At 44.9% G+C, this 13,026-nt stretch overlaps 1 protein-coding gene across 2 annotated transcripts in view; it reads left to right on the top strand.

Annotated features, from left to right (window-relative positions):
* Positions 1 to 13,026, top strand: part of LOC124622276 (CDC42 small effector protein homolog) — a 177,443-nt gene that overhangs the window by 87,085 nt on the left and 77,332 nt on the right. The window contains exon 2 of one of the 2 annotated variants that reach the window (XM_047147953.1): positions 3,436 to 3,540. The exons of the other annotated variant lie outside the window; for it this stretch is intronic. The gene's annotated coding sequence lies outside the window, so the exon portion shown is untranslated. The remainder of the gene's footprint in view (positions 1 to 3,435; positions 3,541 to 13,026) is intronic. 2 annotated transcript variants of the gene reach the window in all.

Below are 13,026 nucleotides of genomic sequence, written 5' to 3'. Positions count from 1 at the left end.
TGCGTCTGGCTGGCCCAGTGGCGGGAAAGTCTCGAGTAAGCCGGATGTTGAGGCCGGACCTGGCCGGCGAGGCGGCGTAATTTATGGCTGCCAGCCGTGTGCTTTGTGACACCTTTTTAACTCGTCTGCTGAGTCACACGTGGCCTGGCCCTCGCCCGCGTTTGGGTAGCGGCACTCGGCGTGCCTGTCCCATCCTAGCTCAGCCGGTAAGGACCCACGATCCTCCTGGAGTGGACTCTCAGTAGCACCAGTGCGCATTCGTAGTTAGCTATGCGCCTCCCGCGGCTGAAAGCTATAACATGGTTGTCGATTCCTTATATAGGTAATGTCTCCTACAAGATAGGGCGCCTGTTGAAAAATTCAGGTTTTAAAATTTCCTTCTCGACGAGTAATAGTTTAAAGCAAAATTTGGTTCATTCCCTTGAGAAAGACTGTGATATGTCAGCGAAATCAGCCGTATATAAGATTATGTGAGATGATTGTCCATGTTATTACATAGGTCAAACAGGCAGAGCTATAGCAGTAAGGTTTAAAGAACATCTTCCAATAAAGGGCGTAGGAACACGGGATCAGCCTTTGCGGAACATCTGGTGCAAATGGCTCATACACTTAAACCTTTCCGTGACATGGAGCTACTACATCATGAAGTTAAGGGATACAGACTCGACACGCTTGAGGAACTATAAATTCATGCACACGTAATTCCAGATAGAGGCAGTTTACTGAACGATCAACTGTATCTAAAAAATAGGGCATACTTCGAAGGCTTCCAGCCTATATTAGGTTTACAATAATTCATAATGCATGTGACCATTACAGTTTCTGTAATAATAGAACCTTTCCTACAGATGTTCATACGAGATTTGTTGGTCAGTTTATAAGGCTCTGTACTAGAATGTAAAACGTAGTTATGCTGGATACTGCAATTAACTTACAATAGTAAAATATAAAATTAATTCATAGCAAAAATGTTATCTGACGCGTGCGTGAGTTTGATTCTATACGTCTCGCGCATGCGCGCCGCCCTCTGTGAGGCAGACCGCGAAGCACTCGCGGTCCGCAGTGTCTAGCCACACGACGAGGCCCATACAATTGGCTTAAAGTGAATTTGCTACAGCTTGTTTAATAGAAGTGACAAAACCTTATGGTTATGCATCAAGTTTTATAAAGTTGACTTAGAACATGGCTTGTTTTAGGCAAACATTTAAATAAAACTTACGTAAGTACTACACGTTGCATCCTATAGGATGACCATATCTGATATAATTTACTAGCACATTATAATATTAACTTTTTGCAGGTTCTCAAGACATTATTACTAACGTTGAAACCTAGCTAAACGATAAAGTTAACCTGCAACTGTAGGCTGTATATTCTTATATAAACAATATCAGTTGCTGTCGCTGCATACAAATGTATAAAAACTATAACATGCGGTCCGAACAACACAAAAACAGGACAACAAAAAGAATTTGTCAGAATTCAGGCAGTGTGTGCCTTTAACGCATGAATACTAGAGTCCTCTCATTGCCAAAGCCTTTGCAATCAAAGATCTTGGAATACTGTTTGAAAAACTAATAATGCCTGTCTCTCGATCATTTATGCATAATACAGTTGCTGAAGGGATTAAGGCTGCCTGTAACGTTTGGTTAGCTGGAAATTTGAGCGTAATCCCAAAAGTAAGATCTATTTTTTGTTTATTTCTACAACTGTTTATATCAGTTTACAGCTTGAACATTTAGCTATTTTTCGACATAATCACCATTTCTGTCGATGCATTTTTGTAGACGCTGTGGCAGTTATGTATGCCCTTGTCATACCAGCTCGCCGCCATGCTGTTCAGAAAGTTATGAACCTCTTCTTTCACCTCGTCGTCGGAGCTGAATCGCTTTCCGGCCAAATGTTTCGTCACCCGTGACAATTGAGTCCAGAAAGCTGTCCTGTTCGGCTGCAAGGAGGTGGAGAAATGCGCGGGAAGCATCAACTAGTTGCCGCATGTGGCATCTTGCGCACACCTTCCGGTAGTTCAACGTTTTCGTTAAAATTCTGTGAGAGGTGCTTCGGGAAACCTCGGGAACCAACGTGCAGAGATCATCCAGGGTGATCCGCCGATCTTCACGCATGCTTTGCTCAACCTTCAACACTGTCTTCTCAAACTGACGGTCTCCCGCTCCTTTGTTCGTCGTGAATTTCGATCCGACAAGCTGCAAACTCTCTACACCACTTACGAACATTTTTGACATCCATGCACGTCTCTCCATACACTTTGTCAATTGGCGATGGATTTCAATCGGTGCAGTGCCCTTTGCCTTCAAAAACCGAATAACTGCGAGCAATTCTCTCTTGGCGGTAACATCCAACGGGATCTCCATTCTCAACGGCTGCCAAGCCAAGACTGACCGCCTCAGCGCGGCGTTCGCATGTTTACACACAGCGCGTGAAGCACTCTTCATAACAGTCTGACCAACTGCCACAGAAACAGAGTTCTGTCCTTATAAAAAAAAATAAAAATAAAAAATAGGAGACCTTACTTTTGGGTTACCCTCGTAGATTAATTTCATGTCTGAAGGAAAAATGATTCTTCCGGTAACCTAAAAAAAACTATGACGACGGTTCGTAGTGAGCATGAATTCCTTTATTTTTTATTAAAATTCACGTGTTTCTAGATTGTACATTTTAAAACAAAGTAACGTAAAATCACTTATTGCCTTGTTTAAATTCAGAATTGTTGTATTTCTACGTCAGTAATTATAAGACATTTAGGCATTCTACATACCAGAAAATTTTTGCACAAGTTAACTATTTTACAGAAATCAGTGCACCGTCGTGCGGATTCGATATGGAAAGTACTTAAAGTGTAAATGAAAACTAAATTTATAAATGTACATGGGAGGCATCCTAGCGGCACATTCTTTCTCATTTGAACAATAATTCTGGCTACTCTTCGAAGCATCTCCAAAATAGGTTTCCTTTCTAGGTGAGCCATCTGAGTAATGCATGCACGGGCTCGCTCTATGATCTAAACTGAGAATATAAGTTAACAGAAATGATGCATGTGCACAGCATACAGTCGTACACCTAACAAAAATCTCAAGTAATACTTTTGCGCGATGTCTTTTGTGTAAATTTACTGTTAATTTATCGGGAACATAGTTCTCACCCTTGCGCTAGGCGAAGTAGTTTCTCTTGAGTAGCTATACTCTGAATATAAGTGTAATTGTTTGTGTTATCAAAATATTCTCTATAAATGAATAATGCTATAAAACGCTACGTAAGCAAATAAGATTTTTCTTCTTAATGCATTTTTGTAGGTCAATCATGCGCTTCATAGATGACACTGATTCTTTTAAAGTATTTATAAGCTGCCCATGAACTGGGAATTACTTTGCATACAGATAGATTTTTGAGCATTAATTTTATTGTGTTTTTATATAGACGATTTGCTCGGTGTACACCATCGTCTAGAAGCAGAGTCTTCGCCCATAAACAGTCTGAGTGCATCTGTGTTAAGACATACAGACCCATTACTCATCTTTATCGGTAAGTTTTCTAGTAGAATGGGTGGTGGTGGTGGTGGTGGTGGTGGTGGTCCAGCTTAAGGTAGTCAGCATAAAAGCTTGGAGCTACTGTACTTCAGATGAGTTTTATCAACTGCTTGTTTAAATTGTTATAAAAGTGAGAAATTCTTTCTTGGTAGAGAAGTGATTTCAGTTCCATGCCTTCGTTAAAGCGAGTCCCCTAAAGTAATGGAATGGAGAAAGACCAAAATCAGGAGCACGGGATTCACAGCGGCCGCACGGGGACATTAGCCACGACTACAGTGACAGTAGTCCAGTCAGCGATGTTAAACAAGGCGGGCCTTGTGTAAAGGCACTAGCCAGTAGGGAGCGGCCGGGCGTTTGCTCGGGCAAGCTGCGTTGTTCCGGAGTCTCTCTCTCTCTCTCTCTCTCTCTCTCTCTCTCTCTCTCTGCTTTGTGGATATAGTCTTCACCGTTGTTGAATAAGAAAGATGTGACTGCTCTGATGATTCGGAGAATTAAGTCTTCATTTTCGCCCTGTAAGTCTCACAGATACGCTTACTGAGCTTTTACAAGGACGTATGGTTACATGCTGCAGGCATTGCTTTAGTCCAGCTCTACGTTGAGGTAACCACTCTTTAAAATAAATTTCTGCAAGAATTAAATACGTATTATCAAACAAAGCACGCATAAATAGTTTGTAAAAAGTTCTGTCCGCATTAGGGTTCCAGAAGTTTGCATAGGGCTGCTCATGTGTGATACTTTGACGTTCAGGCAGATGACTTCGAATATGTATGGTGTTAAATGACAGCGTCGTCCCAAGATTCCTGCCATAGGTCCACCTCACACTACGCGCATAGGTCAAAAGGAAACGTTGAAGATTCCGAAGGTTATTTTAAGAATGCTTGATGGGAGGAAGGTCTAGTTAGTGTCTGTATCCTATAGAGCCCAATAAGGCACATCAGCTGTGTGCAATCCAGCCCTATCGTGCTGTAAATGTCTTTATGCTGGTGCCTGCTGAAATTATCATATGCGCACGGGGTGCTAAACCTCGTCGTCGAGAAGACATTAAGGTTTTGTCATTTTTTTCGAAGTGGGATATCACTGACATTTCTTACAATCATAGTGCGCCCTTCCGAGTCACCTCGCAACGCAAATATGACAGATCAGAAGTACCTGAAGATAAGGGATAAAAATGATTCAAATGGCTCTGAGCACTATGGGACTTAACTTCTGAGGTCATCAGTCCCCTAGAGCTTAGAACTAGTTAAACCTAACTAACCTAAGAACGTCACACACTGCCATGCCCGAGGCAGGATTCGAACCTGCGACCGTAGCGGTCGCGCGGTTCCAGACTGCAGCGCCTAGAACCGCTCGGCCACTCCGGCCCGCAAGGGATAAAACCTTGAGCCACTTAGGATATTGACATCTTCAGTTACGGTTTAAAGATTTCTCTTTTTTCTCTACAACTCTAGTTTCTGTGCACAAAAAAAAAAATCGTATGAGTGGTATTTCTTGAAACCGGATAGTCATAATTGAACTGACTGTGTTGAGAATGCTGCAGTGCAGGCTTTGTACATAGCAGGACGCTGAAAAACCGTAAGTATGTTCATTAAGCTGAAAAAATAATAGTTACACTTTCTGCCACAAGATGAAAATATGTCGCTGTAAGTACTGGGGATATCCTGTAGGAAAGTGGGAGGAACGATCACACACACGATATCGGTGATTCTGGCTTGTTTATTAGAATAGGGTCGCAAGTTACGTGTTAAGTACACTCCTGGAAATTGAAATAAGAACACCGTGAATTCATTGTCCCAGGAAGGGGAAACTTTATTGACACATTCCTGGGGTCAGATACATCACATGATCACACTGACAGAACCACAGGCACATAGAAACAGGCAACAGAGCATGCACAATGTCGGCACTAGTACAGTGTATATCCACCTTTCGCGGCAATGCAGGCTGCTATTCTCCCATGTAGACGATCGTAGAGATGCTGGATGTAGTCCTGTGGAACGGCTTGCCATGCCATTTCCACCTGGCGCCTCAGTTGGACCAGCGTTCGTGCTGGACGTGCAGACCGCGTGAGACGACGCTTCATCCAGTCCCAAACATGCTCAATGGGGGACAGATCCGGAGATCTTGCTGGCCAGGGTAGTTGACTTACACCTTCTAGAGCACGTTGGGTGGCACGGGATACATGCGGACGTGCATTGTCCTGTTGGAACAGCAAGTTCCCTTGCCGGTCTAGGAATGGTAGAACGATGGATTCGATGACGGTTTGGATGTACCGTGCACTATTCAGTGTCCCCTCGACGATCACCAGTGGTGTACGGCCAGTGTAGGAGATCGCTCCCCACACCATGATGCCGGGTGTTGGCCCTGTGTGCCTCGGTCGTATGCAGTCCTGATTGTGGCGCTCACCTGCACGGCGCCAAACACGCATACGACCATCATTGGCACCAAGGCAGAAGCGGCTCTCATCGCTGAAGACGACACGTCTCCATTCGTCCCTCCATTCACGCCTGTCGCGACACCACTGGAGGCGGGCTGCACGATGTTGGGGCGTGAGCGGAAGATGGCCTAACGGTGTGCGGGACCGTAGCCCAGCTTCATGGAGACGGTTGCGAATGGTCCTCGCCGATACCCCAGGAGCAACAGTGTCTCAAATTTGCTGGGAAGCGGCGGTGCGGTCCCCTACGGCACTGCGTAGGATCCTACGGTCTTGGCGTGCATCCGTGCGTCGCTGCGGTCCGGTCCCAGGTCGACGGGCACGTGCACCTTCCGCCGACCACTGGCGACAACATCGATGTACTGTGGAGACCTCATGCCCCACGTGTTGAGCAATTCGGCGGTACGTCCACCCGGCCTCCCGCATGCCCACTATACGCCCTCGCTCAAAGTCCGTCAACTGCACATACGGTTCACGTCCACGCTGTCGCGGCATGCTACCAGTGTTAAAGACTGCGATGGAGCTCCGTATGCCACGGCAAACTGGCTGACACTGACGGCGGCGGTGCACACATGCTGCGCAGCTAGCGCCATTCGACGGCCAACACCGCGGTTCCTGGTGTGTCCGCCGTGCCGTGCGTGTGATCATTGCTTGTACAGCCCTCTCGCAGTGTCCGGAGCAAGTATGGTGGGTCTGACACACCGGTGTCAATGTGTTCTTTTTTCCATTTCCAGGAGTGTATATTCTCCCGACTTGGGAACGTGCTGCATTCGTGACATGGCGTGCTCGACAGTTGCAACATATCCGGTATAATCGGAGGGATATGTCGTCGTATCCTATCTTTCAGATTCGGAAGAAACAGGACTCATTCCCGATAGACACGATCTTTCTGATATCCCCACAACCAGAAGTCGCGTATATTTGTGGGGAACCACAAATCTTGAAATTGCCTAGCGATGGTGCGGTCACTACCGCAGATATCTCGAAGCGAATCTTCCACTTGGCAAGCGACAGTTGGTGTCGCACCACCTTGTATAGAAGTGGTGGTGTGGACACAGTTACATTCTTGCAAAGCTTGCAAGGAGGTCCTTATAACGTGCAGATGTCACCGTACACCTAATAGGCCCGTGAAGAAAAACGGACAAAGAATGGAGCTTGTGAAATCACTCTACGCACTAACATACGCAGAGTGCCGTGGATGTTCCTGCACATGTGGCGGAGTAGAACCCGATATGCTTCAGTTCTGTGCATTCACGACACCGTGCAGAGTGAAATGCGCGTCGTCCGTCCCAAAAGTATTCCCTGGCTACATGTCATCCATTCCCACGCGTGCCAAAAAAACTACGGGCAAAGTCACTGCTTGGGGTGTCATTTGATGCACATTGTAGGAATACCAGTGTAAAATACGCTGCAGAGTCTCTTGAACTGTTGACGAAGGGAGACATATTCCCCGAGATAGAGCTCGAGCACTGGCTTCAGAACGAGGCAAGTGCTGCATGATGGGCTATAGCTACAGCAACTTAATAAGCAACTGCCACGGGAATGGGTCGCCTCCCTCTTACCTGCTGCACCATCTAATTCAGATCCTTCTTCAAATTTCTTGATCATCTTCTGCCCATTTATTGACATGGGGCCTCTTCGCAGCTGTTTCTGTCGGCGATATTATCGGAGTGCAGTGCGCTGTTGCTGCCGTTCTGATCGGCCAACTTCACCAGATCTGCACGGTCTTACTTCGCAATAGCAATTCGGTCTCATACGGAAAAATTCAACTACCTTAACCCTTTACAGCAACAGTCACTTCACTAAAAGAAATCAACACCTGTTAAGCGTTAAACAGTACACTCACGTCAAAATATGAAATGTTTCACATTGCTAGCTTACAGCGCCATAATTTCACCGGGCGGGATTAAGTGGAGCGCACCGATTAATGAACATACCTGTGGTGTTTCAGCGTCGTGCTATGTACACAGACCGCATTGCAGCACTCGGGACACTGTTTAATTATAACCACCCGGTACAATTCCATACGTGGCAAGTCTCTCGATTTAGGCGGGAGACTTCCGATTTTCCACTTTCTCTCCAGCCTCGAGATTTTTTGCTAATTATCGTCATATCGGAGACGTTTGTTTGGAAAACCTGCCTTTTGTCTTTTCGTCAAATGATCGGAAATCCTTCGCAGATTAATCGTTTTCAATCGACATATGTATCGAAGTATTAATCAAGAGTCTCACGCGATCTGTATATCGATTGGCACTTTACCTCTTACCCACGCATTTTGTATGATGTGTACTTGCATTGCTCAGAGTTTTGCTCTGGACTAGTTTGTGTGTAATTGTGCTTAAATGAAATCGCTTATTACTCAATGTTTTTATAATTGGTGTAAATATTCAGAGTGAATGGTTATGAATTTTACTTTGTTACCTGAATCCCTGAATTGGTGTAACCAATTATTTTTCTGCGTCTTCGTCATATTCGTAGTAGTATTGGTTCGGCGTTTTGGTTTTTATTAATGCAAAAGATATAATTTACACAGTGTGGCAGATACTGTTTTACGACAGTCATACCTTCTTATTTAAAACCAAAAACACGTCCCAACCTAGTACCGCTTAGCTGAGCTACACTACACGTAAGGGTATAGAATCAACGTTTTGGATAGTTGTAGCATATTCGTTTTTATAGCTGTTACATAGCTTCGTGAGGTCATAGGGAAAGACACCTGATTGTTTTTGAAGGTTATGGTTCAAATGGCTCTGAGCACTACGGGACTTAACATCTGCGGTCATCGGTCCCCTAGAACTTAGAACAACTTAAACCTAACTAACCTAAGGACATCACAAACATCCATGCCAGAGGCAGGATTCGAACCTGCGACCGTAGCAGTCGCGCGGTTCCGGACTGAGCTCCTAGAACCGCTGGACCACCGCGGCCGGCTTTTGAAGGTTAGCAGATATGCAATTCTATATAATTGAGTCACTGTGGTAATATTACTTGCGATGTTGTGTGATAGTATCGCAGTTACCATACCAGCTTCTTCACTTACTAAGCTCTATTGACGTTAATAGAGGGCAGTTTCAGCCTAATCGACTGCAATACGTCAGTTAGCTACGAGACTCGGAATTTGCTGTTCGCTCAATCGACGCATCGCGGCAGTTTTGAGCCTTAGGAATGAAGTTTTCATGGGCCACCGGTAGATCTGCTACCTCGCCTGCTGAGTCTGAGCAAATTGTGGCTCGGATTGTACACGTTTAGAAACCTGGTGGGGAATAGAGCGGGTGCTCACTTGCCCTTTATCGTATGTATGCAGGGTGGCCGATTCTTCTGTAAAACCTGGAACTCTCAGCGAATTAAATTTTACCGGGAAAAATAAGGGAAATCTCAATAATTCAGTTTCAGTGCTAGGTTAGAATTCCCTGAGTTTCGTAAATTACAAATTTTAAAATATTGGTATTTCAAAGGGTATTAATCACATGAAATTATTCCATATAAATTAGCAGTGTAACTGCTGCTTATAGCCGGTACACAGCTCAGTGGAGGGCAAAGAAAAGTTATTAAGTCATTATTGTGGTATGTTGCGCCCCCCCCCCCCCCCCCGATTACCCACTCGGGCATGCTGCCGCTCTTGACCTTGCCAGTGTTAAGGTACGTTTACACTGGGATACATGTATCGCGACATGTATGAGCGACATGTCAATTTGACATATCGCGATACATCACCTCATACAAAAATTCACGGAACTTGTATGCGGACCCTCGAGCTCATACATGTCGCGTATACATTTTGTATATCGCTTTTTGGCCATATACGCGACATGTATGAGCGACATTTGAAGAACTCGCGCATGCGCAGTACCATCATTTCCTGTCGTCTTGTCGCCTGCCGCTTATTTTGACGATTAGCGCATGCTTAGTATCAGGCTCTTTGGCGGCTGTTTGAGTTTTGGAGGTGCCGACTATCGTTTCGACGTTAATGTATCTGCATAGAACATCAAAAAGTGCCATATGCAACATTATTCTTCGTGTTTGCGAGGCTACTGTGCAAGTTTTATTCCAAGAAGTGAAGGTAAAAGTTTTATATATATCAGAGTATGTAATACATTCTATAATTTTTTCATGCATCTGGCACGTATATCAATTTTTTGCTATTATTCCGGCGGCCTCGCGTGATAATGTTGACAGCGGATGCCGACAATCGTGTGTGAGACGTTGGCATTACCAATCGCGCGACAATGCAAATGTTTTGTAATGAAATCTTCGTTTCAAGAGGAATCCCCAGTGGCCAAAAAACGGAGTGTTACTGCCAACTGATCCTCTGGTGGAATCGCTTCCCGAAAGTTTGTGTTGGTTTTGGACACAAGAGGAGCCACAAGTGATAACAAACCGCGGAAATCCTCCATACTCATCCTAACATAATTTCTAAAATATGCGCCATCCTTTAGCGTTAATTCGCGAGAAACTCTCTCTGCCACCATCTACGCTTCCTCCGCCTTTTCTTCCTATCATCTTCCAAAAGAGCAAGTGTACCAACACATAAAAATGTGAAATCTTCCAAATCGTCGTCGAAAGCTATCGCACAGTGATTCATATCAACCAGTGTAAACGCACGCTCATACATGTATGAGGTTGATACTTGTCAACTCATACAAGTCGCGATACATGTCGCAAAGTCGCATATACATGTATCTCATAGATGTGCCGATACAAATGGCAGTGTAAACGCACCTTTACAGGGAGCTCGGCGCGCAGCGCTTACCGCCCTCTTCTGAAGCTGATGATGCGCTCTCCGGGTCGCAGTGTATTTAAAAACCGCCACGGCGGGAGGCAGGGACAGCGTCTGCATTCGTCGGGATGCCGCTGCAACGCGTCTCGTCGGGACGAGAAGCATGTGACGTGCAGCACTAAAGAAGTAGCAGTCTCTCTATCTACAGAACTAATTACGCGGCCCGCTAATTAGACGTCCTTACGTCCGCGTTAAGTGCTCTACAGCAACAATTGAAAATGTGAACCTGTGTAGGCCGAGAAACTTGAACGGCCCCTTGACATTCTTTGTGTTTGGAATATCAGCAACGGCGGAAATGCCTTTCTTGCGTGCAAAATTTCACTTAGGAAAACTGTCCGTTTTATCTGTAATGAATATATATATATATATGAATATATATATATTGTGTGTGTGTTTTTTGTGGAAAAGTAAACAATTATAATCAATAAAATGGGATACTAAAATGTTTTTTTATTGAATTGCAGAGCTAATGTGAACAGAAACTTCTGTGAGAGCAGATGATGGATTTTTCTTTGCAGTGGTTCTCGTCCGCGCCCTAATTGTGTGTGCCAACAGTTCCCAGTGTCGGTATCAGTGAGAAGCTCAACAAATAGTCTTCGGTCAAAGGCACTGTAGATAAGTCTTACAAACAAATAGGACGACTGTCTGTGCTTGGGGATCGTTTTGGGACTGTTATAGTATGTCATTGTCTTAGTTCCACCGTTAAATGGTGCTGTCATAAAGGAGGCATAACGCATCTAGGCCGGGACCCATAAACGTTTCAGTTAGTAGTCTCGTTCGCGCAATGCCTTCGTGAGTTGCGCCACTTCAATGCAGCATACAGATTCTGCAAACTGATAAATCGATAGCTGTCGGAGGACACTGTCTTGTTATGGAGACGTTTTTAATAGTCTTATAGGCGGAGGCACAAGCGGAAGGAAAGTAGAGATAACTTGTGTAATGTTTTGGCGAGCGTGCACATGTAACTACTCAGTGAATCCTGTTAAGAGCACAGGGAAGTCTGTTGATACTTGGCGCTGACCTAGGCTGGCCGCAAAGTCCGTACTTGTTAGCCATCAGAGTGACGTATGAAATTAATCTGTATCTCATTTGTTTGAAATTTCTCCTTGGAGTCCCTGAAACCCACAAGGCAGCTGGACCGGACAATCGTCGGTAATACGCCGACCGGGTACCGAAGATCTGTGTCAAAACGAATAGTGACAGATATACTCTCTGCAAGATGCGTCTGTATGTATTGTGTACCATGTAATGAATCGATTCATGATGACCTAGGTACGAGTTAGTCTAAGGTAAGTAAAGTTGACTAGTATAGGCATACATCACATACAGTACTATGTCGTGCATAGATCATTCACACTATCTAACCCTCAATTGCTTTCTCCTGGCTGGGCCATGTAAAAAGCCTTCCGTGCGAAGCTCGTGTCAAGATGAGCTCCTGTCAAGAATTCTCGCTGCCTGTGACATCGTCCGTACATCATATTGTGAATAAAAATATTTTGAGCAGTAAGGCACACTATTTTGAATGATAAACCAAAAACGCGATGTTTCGACTGTTCAGCAGCGAGTTTCTTCCAAGCGACATAAAATGCACTTTCGTCACAGAGTAAGCATCGCTGGAAAGGTGGTCGAATAGTGTATTTTGTAGAATGAGATTTTCGCTCTGCAGCGGAGTGTGCGCTGATATGAAACTTCCTTGCAGATTAAAACTGTGTGCCGGATTGAGACTCGACCTCGGGACCTTTGCCTTTCGCGGGCAAGTGCTCTACCAACTAAGCTACCCAAGCACAACTCACGATCCGTCCTCACAACTTTATTTCCGCAGGCTGTGGCTAAGCCATGTCTCCGCAATGTCCTTTCTTCCAGGAGTGTTCTGCAAGGTTCTCAGAAGAGCTTCTGTGAAGTTTGGAAGGTAGCAGACGAGGTACTGGCGGAAATACAGCTGTGAGGACGGATCGTGAGTCGTGCTTGGGTAGCTCAGTTGGTAGAGCACTTGCCCGTCAAAGGCAAAGAAAGGTCCAGAGTTAGTCTCGGTCCGGCACACAGTTTTATTCTGCCAGGAAGTTTCAGTGTATTTTGTAGTTTCTTAGTGTTCAACACGACGCGGCGTATTACTCAAAATTGTGTACCAAACTGATTTAGACTATCGAAAACTACGCAACCATAAAACCGCGAGTTTATTCTGACGGGTGTGACAGAACGTAGTGCTATGTCGTGTCTGCGTGTTGGACGTGGAATAATACTTCAAACAACTGCTGTGAAAGTAACACCTACAA

Source organism: Schistocerca americana, chromosome 1, assembly GCF_021461395.2.
Source record: "Schistocerca americana isolate TAMUIC-IGC-003095 chromosome 1, iqSchAmer2.1, whole genome shotgun sequence".
Lineage (NCBI taxonomy): Eukaryota > Metazoa > Arthropoda > Insecta > Orthoptera > Acrididae > Schistocerca > Schistocerca americana.
The sequence above is the reverse complement of the archived record's forward strand: the minus strand, read 5'-3'. Positions and strand labels throughout refer to the sequence as shown.